The sequence below is a fragment of the Nipponia nippon genome, unplaced genomic scaffold (genome assembly GCF_047370975.1).
Source record: "Nipponia nippon isolate SJK-2023a ecotype South Korea unplaced genomic scaffold, ASM4737097v1 scaffold_30, whole genome shotgun sequence".
NCBI classification, from domain to species: domain Eukaryota; kingdom Metazoa; phylum Chordata; class Aves; order Pelecaniformes; family Threskiornithidae; genus Nipponia; species Nipponia nippon.
Genome location: NW_028262348.1, coordinates 5,541,152 through 5,555,451, shown reverse-complemented (window position 1 = coordinate 5,555,451; position 14,300 = coordinate 5,541,152).

Below are 14,300 nucleotides of genomic sequence, written 5' to 3'. Positions count from 1 at the left end.
TGCCAGGTCCTCCCTGGTGTGGGTCTATTTCACCTCTCAACAACTTGGGAGATGCATCTGAGATGTGTCCTAGTGAGAAAGAGTCTGACCCAGCATTTGCTGTTCCTAGAACAAGTGCTTTGGCTAGAGTCAGGATGGTACTGGCAGACCTGGGGGAGAGACAGCATGAAAAATGCAGGGGAGGGACCAGTGGTTTTTGCTCTGAAAGACCATCATGCCACAGCATTGTTGTGCTCTGAACTGAGGTCTACAAGCAAGGTTTCATCTTGTGGGGAGATCTGAGCACGTGCCTCCCCTGGGAGCATGGGTATCCCTCACTCACTACCTGTGCAGCAGGACCTGGAAAGTCCAAGCAGCCTGACCTGGCCTTCCGTGGACTTTGAGGCAGAAGAGACTGATTCTAGCTTGACGATGCTCTTCGGTTTTTCTCAGGCTCTGTGCCTCCTCTAGGGGAAGGAAAGCACAGACCTTCATTAGCTGTAATGACTGTCTGTCTTGGGTTGGGGCCACGGGCCCTGGGCTGTGCAGGGCTTGGCAGAATGCTGTGCTGAGCAGTCTAGCATGACCTAGAAAAACCTCTTAATGTGTTGTTCATTTTGAAAGGGGCAATGGTCTTATCTAATCACAAACCACATCCTTCAGCACCAGAGCCACTGCAGCCAAGTTAACTCAATTAGTAAATCACCATGCCGAGCTATTTAGAGACAGTTTTTAATGGCTGTAGCAACAGGAGGGTAATAATATAGAAACAAAGTGCACTAATATGCTGTGATGGGATAACTGGCATCCCTGTCCACCCCTGCAGGGCCTTTGCAAAGTGGTGCTGTTATATGGGGCTTTCTTATTTCCATGGAGGTCCCCTCCCTAGACCCATTCCCTGGAGTTCCTTCTTTGTCATCTCTGCAGCCTCAGAGAAACTCACACATTTTCAAAGCATGCGAGTTTGAGAGGGTGTGTGGTGGGTTTTTTTCCTTTTTTTGCTTTCCCCAACAATCTTATTTTAAGTCTGTCCTCCTCCTCTTCCCTCCTCCAGGTCTGTTTTGCCTTGTGTTAGCCCACTTGAGATCTGGGCACCTGCACTCAGAGGTGCTGTCTCGTGTTTGGGGGGGGGGGGGGGGGGCTACTTGGGGGGGACAATGTCCAGGTGCTATGCTGGCCGTAGGAGGTTCACTGGATAATGGGGACCAGTCCCTGGGAGGGTGTTTGTACCCTGAGACACAGGACCATGCTGCTGGGCTGGCAGGCTGTTACCTTAGGACTCCTGGGACCTTTTCCATCCTTTGCCACAACCTGCAACAGAAAAACCGAGCCAAAGCAGAGAGTTTAACAGAGTCATTAGCCCCTTGTGTCACAAGAGTTATGAAGAGAGGCAGAGCTCCTATGCAGTAGTCTTCCAGACCTCAGTCTCTCTAGGAAGGTCTCTATAGGACAACCCTATACTGTCATTTCTCATGGGAGAAATGGAGGCTCTGGGTGGGTAAAATGCCCCAGGTGGCCTTAAAGGGTGACAGCAGAAGTGGGATTTGGACACAAACTGCTGCATTTTCATCCAGGGCTCATCAAATAATATGCAAAGAATTTAAATCCTTAACTGAGCAACAATCGGCATCTTTCCCAAATAAGGCTGAAAACGGATAGTCACTTATATACAGTTTCTTCTTTGCATTTAGTCTCATGTTTCACTAACAGTGGAATTTAGCAGGTCTGAGTCAATTTTGGAGATGCTTATTTCCTTCACACAAGATGGACAGCTGCAGCTGGAAAGCCTGGCTTGATGAGCAACCTTGCAGTAGGGTGATGCTCAGTGAAATGCTACAGAAGTAGGAAAACCAGGGCTGCCTCCCCATGCAGTCTTGCTGCAGACTCCTTGCAAACATGCCTTTGGATGATGCTAAATGATCTCATAGTTTTCCCACACGGCCTCACCTCACTCAACCTGGAGGTCATTCAGGATGGAACAACTGCTCTGTTCTCCTTTCCACAGGCACCACTTAATGTGTGGCCTGTTTCACCCAGCCCTGCTCTGAATATAGCACTATAAATGGCCTGGTGCTTATTGCTATGGTACCTGAGTGCTTCCCAGCCAGTCCTGGATGTTTTCAAGACCGTTGTAAAATAGGGAGATTGTAGGTAGCGCTTTCCAGGTGCTTGGAGAGCAGGGCATTTGGAGAGCAGAATTTGGTGCTGCTGCCCTCTAATCTGCTCAAAACACATATGGGATTTGGCTTGTCAGAGCAGCAAACTGCCAGAAAGTTGCTCCCAAATCTCCTCCCTTTTAGCAAACAAAAGTTCTATGATTTGACTGTTTTGAGGATGCCACACAGGTAAAAAAAGCAACCAAACAAAAAAAACAACCAAACAAACAAAAAAAACACACAAGAAAAAGAAAGAAAAAAACAAATTGTGATATTTCTATTCTTTTCCTTCCCAAACATTTAGCTAACAGGCAGCATTTCCCAGCTATCTCTAATGAGAGTGGTATAAATGATATCAACATGCAAATAATCTTTGAGGCATTAAGTGGCCAAAAGAGTTTGGACCCAACAGAAATGTCAGTATTTTTCCACCTTTTTTTTTTCCCCCTCAAGAGGGCTGAAAAGAGGAAAACTGCGTGTTCAACAAAAAAAACTGTTAAACTGATTCTATTTCAGGTTTCTCCAGTGGAAGCAAAAGCTTGGAAATAGCAGCCTGCACTTAGGCACTGGTCCCTGAGAGAGTCAGGCGGAGGCCATCTCCTCTCCTCCAGCCCAGCCCTGGGAGCTCTGCCAAGGATGAGGAATGCAGGTCTGGTCCCTCCTCTGCTTCTGTCCCTCAGGAGAGTGATCTCCCCAGTGGCCAGCCAGGGAAGAGAGATGCTGGAGGTTAAGAAAGGTCCCAGGGCATCCTCCCTGCTCCTTCTCACGCTGCATGTTGGTCTTGTGAAATCCCCGAAATCCCTCCTAGATGAAGGTCATTGTTCCTAGACTACAGCATCATACAGCGGTTTTCCCCCATGGAAAATGCTGGTATGCTTTGCTTCAGAGGGTGATCTCTGTGAGTCGTGACTAAACAAGCCCACCTGTACTTGGGGAGTGCTGCAGCACCTTGTCCTAACCTTCATTTTATACAGAACCAAGTGGCTGTGGCTTTCCCACAGGGTGCAAACATGGGTCTCATGCCCATGTCCCACAGTGATGCCATGTTCCACACTTGACTCCTTGGTTCTGGGGTGCCAGTTCATTCCCTTGCACTTGAACACCACACCTTTGCCTTCAGCATTTCCATGGCCACTGGCTCATGGTGCACAACACTGTCTTGAAGCTTTGCAAGCATTTTTGTCCCCAGTGTCACTCTCTGGGGCAGGATTGGAAAGCTCAGTGCTCCTGCATCAATCTCAGGGAACTGAGTCACAAGAAGGCTAAAAGCACAGTCTCCAAAACATTTCAATTACTTTTATGAGCTTCTCTTTCTCAGCTTCAAGGAATGCTTTTCAAGGCTGGAGATGCATATCGAAAACAGCCTGGGTGCCTCAAGCCATTAATGGTCTTTTGATCAAGATGGAGCAAAGTGAGGTAGCTCTCCTGCCCGAAAAATGGGCTTTTGCCCAAAATGCCTGCGTACATCTGTATCTGTGCAGATATCAGTTTGGTTTCTTTTTCCTCAAGTTTTCACTGAAAACATTGAAACAGGAACATGTTCCCCAGCACTTTAGCTTTCACAAAAAAAAAAAAAAAAAACCAACAGTTTTTGAAAACTGAAAATTGTAGTGGAAAAACTGAAATTCCTGGGCGGTTTCCTTTTCCAGTGCTAAGGGGAAATTTTGCAAAAAGTCAATTTTTCCTGCAAGGAAGTGTGAGCTGTGCTGTTTTTCAAGCAGCTGTAGCATGAGCTCATATAGGCAAAAAAGAAATGTAGCCTGTGCACTGGGGGCGAGAGGCATCTGGTGAACAAGAGCAGATTTTTACACCAGTGAAAGGCATTAAGATTCAACAAGTGAAAACTGACAATCTTGAGAAAGGAGCATGGAGGGAGAGGATCAGGTTAATTAGCCTCCCAGAAGAATTGGAGGCCACAAGCTCAGCAGAACTTTGTGGAGGAATTAATTAAAGGTTTGTTTGTAGCTGAGCTTGATGATAAAAAAAAAAAAAATCCCCACTGCAAGTGCCTATTGCATCCTGACACATCGAGCTGCTCCTGGATTGCTGCCAAGCACTCATACAGCCCAGTGTTTACACCTTTAAAGAGTCAGTGAACAGGAGGGAGAATTAATTGCAATGAGCCCAGACAAGACTGCCAGAGGGAGACCATCAGAGCTGCCTTCATCCCTCCATCCTGGTTGGGTGGGCAGGACAGTGAGAGCGGAGCTGCACAGAGGGAGGGGACCAGGCAGGGCACTATAGGACCAGAGGGATGCAGGGATGCATCAGACATCACTTGATGCTCTGCTTGATGCTCTTGGGGTCAGAGCCAGGATGACTTTGGGGAGCAGGGCAACAGCTGACCTGCTGACCATGGTCCCTGCGGAGCTCCTTTCCCCTCTCCCTACGGGTAACCTATTCACTATGCTGATAGCATCATAGGAGCGTGCTGAGAACAGCGGCAGGAGCAGGTCAACATCTTGCAGAAAGATTGTGCTACTGCTGGAGTACCACAAGACTTCCTTCAAGAGGAGCAGTGACTGGGAATACAGGAGCTCTACTTCCACAGGACCAGTCCTCAGAGCAGAGTGAATTCCTGTTTGGACTGAGGTTCCTGGACCTTAACATCTGAATTTTGCCTCTGTGCTGTTTGGTCATGAGGTTCAAGGACCATTGTGTATGGAATAAAGCAGGACGCACTGACAAAATAGCTGGGCTTCATGGCACTGACGTCTTCCTCAGCATGGAGCTGACAGATATAACCCATAAAAGGTTTTTTCAAGGGATCTGACATCATATTCTGTTTTTAAACACTAGTATTGGGCATTACCTAATCGACGTTAAATGGGTTGGGAAGTAACAACAGACTACAAACCACTAGTAATCAACACAAAACTGTCACTGAATGGGGACATTTCTGTCGGGGTCTCAAGGAAACAGTGAAGCCTTTGTGCTTTTCAACATTTCTATCAATTATCTAAAAATAAATCTAAAATTTGCAGATAACAACAAGACTGGCAGAATGGCATATACAGATAAAAGCAAGCAGCTTTACAGACTTAGCTAAATTCCTGGGTGAGTGGGGCTGCTCAATTAAAATGTGTTTTCGCACAGACAGATGAGTGTTAGCTGTTTTGGTGCAGGGCAGACGTGAGCTGTTGAAGGCACCAGCTCCGACAGGGATCTGCAGAAGGTGAGCATGCTGTCTGTCATTTCCAGGCCAGCAAACTGGGCTAGGATTTAAGAGGATCGAGGACAGGTTAGAGAAGGTAATTTTAACTTTTATATAAGACACTGATGGGACTGGTAGAAAGATGCTCTCCCTTTGATACTCTCTGCTTAGTGAGTCCCAAGGTCCCAAGGAATATTGACGCTGTGGGATTACTGCTGTCTCCCTGAGCATCATAACTGGTGTTACTGGTGGGCAGGCAATCGCCATGTGCTGATGGCACATAGACCTTAACACTCACTGAGCTGGGGCATTGCAGCCTTACTGCCACCCCTCTGCTTTGGACAACATTGTGTTCCCCTTGCTGTTTGGGTTATGCAGCCCTCCTTAAGCAGGAGATTACAGAGTGACTTCAATCCCCAAATTCTTGCCAGGTGGCTGTGGAGGGGGTGTTTGGTGATGGGCTGTACAACAGTGGATGTTCTGGGACAAGGCAGAGGGCAGTGCTCAGGATAGCCCACACAGACATCCATCAGTCTTGGATGCACCAGGACAGGCTCTCCCAGACACCACACTCAACCTCACACTGCCATGGACACTGGGCCTGGCTCTTGCATTGGCGCACAATCCCCACTGTAGGAGCCATATCTATCTGGTGTGCCAAGACTTCACAGGGTGAGGAGGTAGAAGTCAAATGTACACCAGTTTTTCAGCTGCATTTGAGTTTTCTTCCCAAGGGGGTGTGTTTTTCCTCTGGAAGTGGAACTTTAGTAGAAAAATCATGTTTTACAGGAACTGTCCATAGAGACCTTGGAGGCAATGTAACCTCCTTTACATACAGAGGTGCAGGAGGAACAGGGTCTGGCTGCAACTGCTGCCGTTGGGTTTGCTTAATAAAACAAGCTGTTGCAAGCTATCAAGATAAATAAAGGGAGCTGAGGCCAGAGGAGAGAAAGGTGGAAATGCTCTCACTGAGGCACCAGTGCTTGGCTGGCTTCAGAGGCAAAACTTTGCAAGGAGGGTTTTCTCAGTGATCTGTGCAGAACAGCTAAAGAGGGAGTTGAAATGTTATACACATCTTGAGATCAGAAGGAAGATAAGCAGATGTAAACATCTCAAATTCCTACAGTGGGGGCTGCGGGGGGGGGGGGGGGGGGGAGGATTCCAAAGGTGATGAAGAGAAATGAAGAATCTTACCAGCAGCACCGAAGCTGATTGGGGGTGAGAAAGCAGCCCTGAGCCTCCTGAGATCGGGGGATTTATTTAGAAGACAACCACAGGCAAATATGTTTTTTTTTTCCCTTGCTTTTTGATGAGGAATATTGCTGGAATCAGCTCAAGGGAGGGAGGCTTTGATCATGTTTTCGTGGAGCAAGAAAGGCTGCTTTGAATTCTGTCACCAATCCCAGGAGGTCCTGTGTGCGTGATGGTCACACTAGTGTAGAGACCCCTGTTCAGATGATGGGACTGTCCAGAGACAGTGACCATTCCCTCTTCACATTCCACACTTAAAACAGACATGCATGGGCAATGGAGCACTGATATCATCACAGTGAGAATGATGAGCTGAGAAATTAAAGGTAGCTACCGAAACCTGAGCTGAGGAACCCAGAGCACCAGGGACTTCCAGAGGACAACCCATATGAACCATCTTAATACCTATTTTAAGATAAAAAGAACTGCTTTGGGGCAGTGTGTACCCAGATGCCAAAGTTAGTATAGAGGAACCCAAGGTCAAACTGCAAATACCATTTTGTGTTGTAAGGATCAAGGCTTCCTCCAGCTGTGCTTCTGGGACTGCGTGGTAGAACCACTGTCCAGATAAGGTTCTCACTGTGGCATGGGAAGAAAAAGTAAATGGGGGCAGATTCATGGCAGGAGCTGTTAAGCCTCTTTCTGCTAATCATGCCAAGAAAAGTAGTGGTATCAGCAAATGTCTAAGAAGAATATATCTTCTGTGTTGAGGTGGGTCATAAATATGCTTCAACCAGGAAAATGCCATCAGGATTTTTAAACAGTGACATTAGATCTGCTAAAGGACAGAAAAGATCCATATCCAATGCTATAGGAATGTGATAAAAACAATATGTGTGGATTTGGCTAGATTTGTCCTGTACTCAGAAATGAGAGTATTGTCTAGATGGTGTTAATTGGAGTAGCATGAAAAAATTCCAAAAATAAGTATCTTTTTTTATTCAGGAAACAGTGTTTCTCTGAAGGAAATTGCTTTTGAAGGAGTGACACTAATTTTTTCATTCCCTGCTTCTATTTTTAAGCAAAATGTTTGAGAAACAAAACTTCTTTGCAAGACTTTGAAAGTGCATTTAGTTGAGTGTGTGGATTTTTCTTCTCTTTGGCCACTGAAAAACCTGTGAGAATGGAGAAAACTCAGCTTCTCCCATGTAGATATTGGCTTCCCAGTTCATGCCAGTTGATAAAATCAAACCTTTTCCAAGAGTAGCTTTCTCTATGAAATCATGAATAATTAAAAACAAAGCTTTGCCTTTTAAAAATTGGAAGATCCCCTCCACTTCCCCATGTTTTTGAACTGGACAAAGATCAAATGAGAGGAAAAATCACAAACTCTGTGTCAGAAAATAACATCTTCATATGAAAGCAATTGTAAAGAGATTTCTTTTCTTACTGAAAAACGCAGTAATTGAATAAACAATTAGAAACCTCCTTAGTTTTCTTAGCAGTTTTAGTGTTGTTATGTCCCTGAACCATTTTGGAAGATTTTTCTCAGACTAGTGAAGGAGACAAACCAAATTAAGTTTATTCCCAACACCTGTACCATGTGGCAAAGAGCTGTAGGTTCCCCGACAGGCATCCGAGATAACTGCTATGGCATCCTTTCTTTTCAGTAAATGCCCTGGCACTGCAGCTTTCATCATTAAAACACAATTATCTCCCCCAGTGTGATTAAACCCTTGGAAGCGTGGCCTGAGCATAACCAGCAGTCCCTGCCTGCACCCGTGGCTGGGCAGGACAGGCAGCTCTGCCAGAACTGAGGCTGCACCTCCATGCACATCCCGCATGGTTCCTGCTGGCATCTGAGACAGCTGGGCTAGACCACAAACTTCGCTTTCCTCACCTTCCCATGACACCCTTTTGCATAGCTGATCCCAGACTTGGCTTGCAGATTGAAGGTGTGAGAAGAGAAGAAAGTGTGGATGTGCCAGGGAGTCCAAGGAGCACAGCCCCATGGATGCTTTGGGCTCATCCCCCAGGTGACACTACCCTCTGTCTCCAAACTCAGCTCTTCCACACATGACCTGCTACCTTTTCAAATTCTGCTTGGACTGGCCCTTCTGCCAGGGACCTGCTGTGTCCCCAGGCTGCCCATTCCCACAGCTTTGCCCTGCAAAGCACACAGGCTTTGCACTTGGCTGCTGCCTTTGTTCTCTTTTCATCTTCCCTTTATCATCTACAGCTCCCATTTGTAGCCAGCCAGCATTTCCAGCCCGACAATTAGCAGTTGTATTTAAGAGTTGCAGATGCAGGTGTTTCCCGTCCAAAGGGACCTGATGTTTTCCATTCTGAGTATGAGAGAGATTCCCACTGAGGGAGCTACAGTCAATCTCACCTCTGTGCCTGGCAAGATCATGGAGCAGATCCTCCTGGAAACTATGCTAAGGCACATGGAAAATAAGGAGGTGACTGATGACAGCCAACATGGCTTCACTAAGGGCAAATTGTACCTGACAAATTTGGTGGGCTTCTGTGGTAGGGTTATAGTGTTGGTGGATAAGGGAAGAGCAACTGACATCATCTACCTGGACTTGTGAAAAGCATTTGATGCTGTCACACATGACATCCTTGTCTCTAAATTGGAGAGACAAAGATCTGACGGATGGACCACTTGGTGGATAAGGAATTGGCTGGATGATCGTTGTGGTCAACAGCTCGATGTCCAAGTGGAGACCAGTGACAAGTGGCATTCCTCAGGGGTCGGTATTGGGACCGGCACTGTTTAACATCTTTGTCGGCAACATGGACAGTGGGATTGAGGGCACCCTCAGCAAGTTTGCTGATGACACCAAGCTGTGTGATGCAGTCAACATGCTGGAGGGAAGGGATGCCATCCAGAGGGACCTTGACAGGCTTGAGAGGTGGGCCCGTGTGAATCCCATGAAGTTCAACAAGGCCAAGTGCAAGGTCCTGAACCTGGGTCAGGTCAATCCTAAGCATAAATACAGCGTGGGCAGATAATGGATTGAGAGCAGCCCCGAGGAGAAGGACTTGGGGGTGTTGGTTGACGAGAAGCTCAACATGACCTGGCCATGTGCACTTGCAGCCCAGAAAACCAACTGTATCCTGGGCTGCATCAAAAGAAGCGTGTCCAGCAGGTCGAGGGAGGTGATTCTCCCCTCTTTACTCCGCTCTCATGAGATCCCACCTGGAGTACTGCATCCAGCTCTGGGGCCCCCAACATAAGAAATACATGGACTTGTTTGATCGAGTCCAGAGGAGGGCTATGAAGATGATCAGAGGGCTGGAGCACCTCTCCTATGAAGACAGGCTGAGACAGTTAGGGTTGTTCAGCCTGAAGAGGAAGCTCCGGGGAGACCTTATAGCAGCCTTCCAGTACCTGAAGGAGACCTACAAGAAAGCTGGAGAGGGACTTTTTACAAGGGCATGTAGTGATAGGACAGGGGGTAATGGCTTTAAACTGAAAGAGGGTAGATTTAGATTAGTTATAAGGAAGAAATTATTCACTATGAGGGTGGTGAGGCACTGGAACAGGTTGCCCAGAGAAGTTGCAGGTTCCCCATCCCTGGAAGCATTCAAGGCCAGGTTGGATGGGGCTTTGAGCAACCTGGTCTAGTGGAAAGCGTCTCTGCCCATGGAAGGGGGGTTTGGAACTAGATGAACTTTAAGGTCCCTTCCAACCCAAACCATTCTATGATATGATTCTATGATTCTCATTTGTGCTGCTTAGTAAATGTGGCTGAATATTGTCCTTGCTGCAATCTGGCTAGCTAATTCTAAAAAGTTGCAAAGTATTAAATCAGGTTTTTTTACCTGTTTACTGACAATCCCAAATTCCTGTCAAAAATGAAATGAAAGTACATGAATTTTAGGTAATTGTTGTCGGTGCTCTTCAGAGCTGCTAGGCAGTTTAGAAAATCAGGTGAACAATGAGGTAAAACAGTAGTTACCCAGTAAAGGATCTTTTTCCCCCATCCATTGGGGATGGATGGGGGAAAGGGTTGCTACATGAAAGGCAGGATATTAGGGTTGTCCACAGAATACAGCCATGAAAGTAACACTGCTAAGTACGTGATGCATCAAAATGTTTCTGTTGAGCTCTCAAATCCTTTAGTGAGTGATAAAATGGTAGAAGCTGGGAAACAATGGAAAAAGATGATCTGGACCAGAATGGAAAAGAATATCTGCAAAAATCAAAACAAACAACGAGTGACATGGAGTATTTTCACTGACTTTTAGCTCCTGAATTCAGACATGCTACTGGTACCCAATAATGCCATTTTATGTCTTGTGCAGTGAATGCCACAGTGAAAATATGTATTTTACAAATAAGACTGTGTCTCAGTCTTTCACAGGGGAAAATATGTTTAGATACTACTCTGCTTGTTGCTAAAAGTGATCTAATGTTGCAAGTGAAACAAGAAAAGCCTCCAACAATGTCTGTCTGGTGATGAGAAATGATTAATATAATACCTGCTGGAATAGCTTCGTAGGCATCCCCAGCACAGCTGGATGGATTGTACACTATACAGAGATGTAGCACTGTGCAAATAAAACAATGAAGGAATAAGGAAGTGTTATTGATGGAGGTTATTTCTCCCCTTACTTGATCATAACAGTTTTATATCTGTGTAAAAATGAATTCTAGTTTGTAATATGGTCTCTGGGAGTTGTATTTATTCTGCTTGTTGCTATCAGGAACTTATTACTTTGCATAAATTATTCGTGTGAATTAGACACGCTTGTGATACTCACGTTATTTGTGTTTGGAGGGATGGGTAGCAGAAAGCCACCATAATAATTCTTTTTTTTGAGAAAGAGCACTTGGAAATCATGGGGCATGAGAAAATCCTAGTGTGAGTGACATCACACTATGTACCCTGCACACCACAAAATTCTCCTGGTCACATAAACCTGAGGGTGTTGGGGCATCTTTACCACGCATGGTACAGCACAGTGCAAAGCCTCCCTGCAACAGCGCTGATGGAGCTCTGTGGGGCTCCATGGGGACACAACAAGAGCCCTCACACACCACAGCCATGTCCAGGCAGGGAATTAATGCTTGGTGGCTCTCATGTTTTCCCAATAACTGCATCTTGGTTTGTGCCCTGATCCCTCTAATTTTTCTTCCCTCCTTGTATCTTTCTTTTATGTTCATATTTAGTGAGAAGATTTAGAAACTGGGGTCTGGCCAGAGTGTAGATGCTTTGTGTGCAGGGAGTGTTCTCTTTCCAGGCAATAAGACCAGCTTTCCAGGGTAAAAAGGATTTTTCCCTTCTCTCCCTCTCACCTAGCAAAGTACAAAGTTTATCCCACACAGCCTTTAAACATGGAGGATTCTGTGCAGATACAGCATTTAGGTGAAGATTTAACATCTTGCTGGAACATCTGTTCTTCTTTAGCCATAAAAGGGGCTGGATGGCTATTGCTCTGTGATCAGCAGGAGATCAGAAAAGATCAGCATAACAGTCCCCTCTGGTTATGAATTTGTAACAGGGAAGTACAACCACTTCATTCACTGATCTCCACTGGCAAATGCCAGGCAGGAGGAGGCCATAACATGAGTAACAAACAACTGGGACTGTGCCTATAGCTGCCGTTTGATCCATGGTTCACCCACCAGGTCATGTGTTGGATTCTTGGACTTGGCTATGGGGTCTTTTGCAAACCAATTAGCTTCTATTTCCCTCTGCAGTGAGTATTTGTCTTAAAAGCATATTTCTTTCCTAACGTGATTGAATTTTGATTAAAATACAGTTCAAGTTTGTTTCTGATGTTGAGAGATGGATTTGGCAGTGGTGCTGCTGTGATGGATCCTGTGCAGCTGGGAGGAGTGGTGCTGCCCTGCTGCTGCACCATTCCCCCTGGGTGCTTTTTCTTTCCTGGGGCCGTTGTTTCTGCACAAGCCTTTCCCCAGGTAGTTGCTGAATTGTTGCCTTTTTGCAAGTTCAAAAGATCTGGCTGACATGCACCTTTTTGGAGAGTTCTTGGAACCACTGGGGTGTTTTTGTGTCCACCTGAGCTACACGTCTGTCTTATTGAAGCTGGGCCTTCATTAATCATACCCCAGTGGTGATGCACTCAGCAAGCTGCAAAATGTTTTTGCTGCACAGCCTGTCTTTCTATCCCATTCAGAGCAAAGCTAGAAATTCCTCTGGTGCATCTTTCTCCACCTGCTGGACGAATCTTCTGTACAGCATCCAAATCTCACACCTGCACAGTGGTGTGGTAAACACAACATCCCTGTCCACCCTGGTTTGGTTGAAGAGCAGGGAAAGCCCGCACTGAGGCTCTGATAGCTTTATTATAGGAAGAGAATAGCTTTCTGTGAGCACTGCAGGCACCAGATTGCAGCACGAGGGGCGGGGTGTAAATTTTTAGCTCTCAAGTGGCTCAGTCCTCCTCCAGAAGCCTGGGAAGCAGCAAGTAAACTGGCCAGGTGCTCTGTGACTTGCTCTTCTCCACTGGCAAGGGAAGAATCAAGTACCCTGGCAAAAGCCACACTTCACTGATGATGGAAAACATAAGGGCAGCAGAAGAAAAAACTGTATTATGCAGTAACTAGCAGCTTCTTTCTCAAAGCACACAGAAATCACTTAAAATCTTCCTCTTATCTTGATGAGGAAGCTGGTAAGGCAGTCTTGCTTCCCCTGTGGTGTAGTGTCATCCCACATGGCAAATATTTGACCATGCCAGGTAGCAAACCCCCATCCAGGCTGCACAGCCCCAGCAGAGTATAGCTGTCCACCAACTTAGCTGTTCTGGTGGAGTCTGTCTTCAGCCCCAAAGCATTCAACTTCTTCACAGCTGACCTGGAATGAGGTACAGTAGTCTTAGAAAAATGGAGAGATGTCAGGTAAAGGGCCAATCCTGTTCATATTGTAAGGCAGGGTCAAGTGAATGATATGCATCTTAACCCATTGGACACAAGGTCTTAATCAAGGCACAGACAGCACAGATCATATTTGTGATATGAGAAATCAAAAAGCCATGACCCCACAAATGACTTTGAGATCATTTGAGATAACCACCTAATGGAAGCTCACTCTAAGACAAGGGAACTGGGATGGTGAACATGAGTCAAAAATTCATTCATAGGGAAATGCTAACTAGATGGAAGGAGGTGGTGTGATTTCTGCATACAATATTAGGGAAAGCAAGATAAACTACTGGATCTATATCTGATATCCACATTGTTAAAATAGGTTGTCAAGCCAGAAAAGGTAGGCATAGACTTGCAAGGATGAGTCAAGGTTTGGAAAACCTGCCTGAGTGTGACAAACAGAAGGAGCTCCATCTTTCAGTTTATTAAAGTGAAGTTTATGAACAATAGTCACAGCATAAAAATCCACCCATAGGGTGCAGATTACTGATAGCAAAACAGTGTCTAATTTTGCAGATAAGGACAGATCAAGATCCAGTGGTAGGAAATTGCAGGCATGGAAGACTGCATCTGAAAATGAGGCACAGACTGCAATTTATGATAATGTTAGCTATTTAAGAAGTGCTGGACTTTTCGCTAGAACCACTAAAAAATTAGACGCACTGAAGTTGTGTACTGTGGGGTTCAGGTTGGAAGGCCTGGATCTTGCATAGAAATCCAGAGTCCTGTGGCTGCATAAAGTCCAAAGCAGCAGATTTTTTAGGCAGCAGCCTGAGATGGCATTTCAGGACTGAAATTTAGGATGTGTGCTCCTGTGTTACACTCGGAGGCATGCCCAACACCCACGTTTTCTTGGGTGTTGCCTTGGTGTACCCTAATCCTTCAGTCTGCTCAAAGAAGGAGGAAATGCTAAGCCATA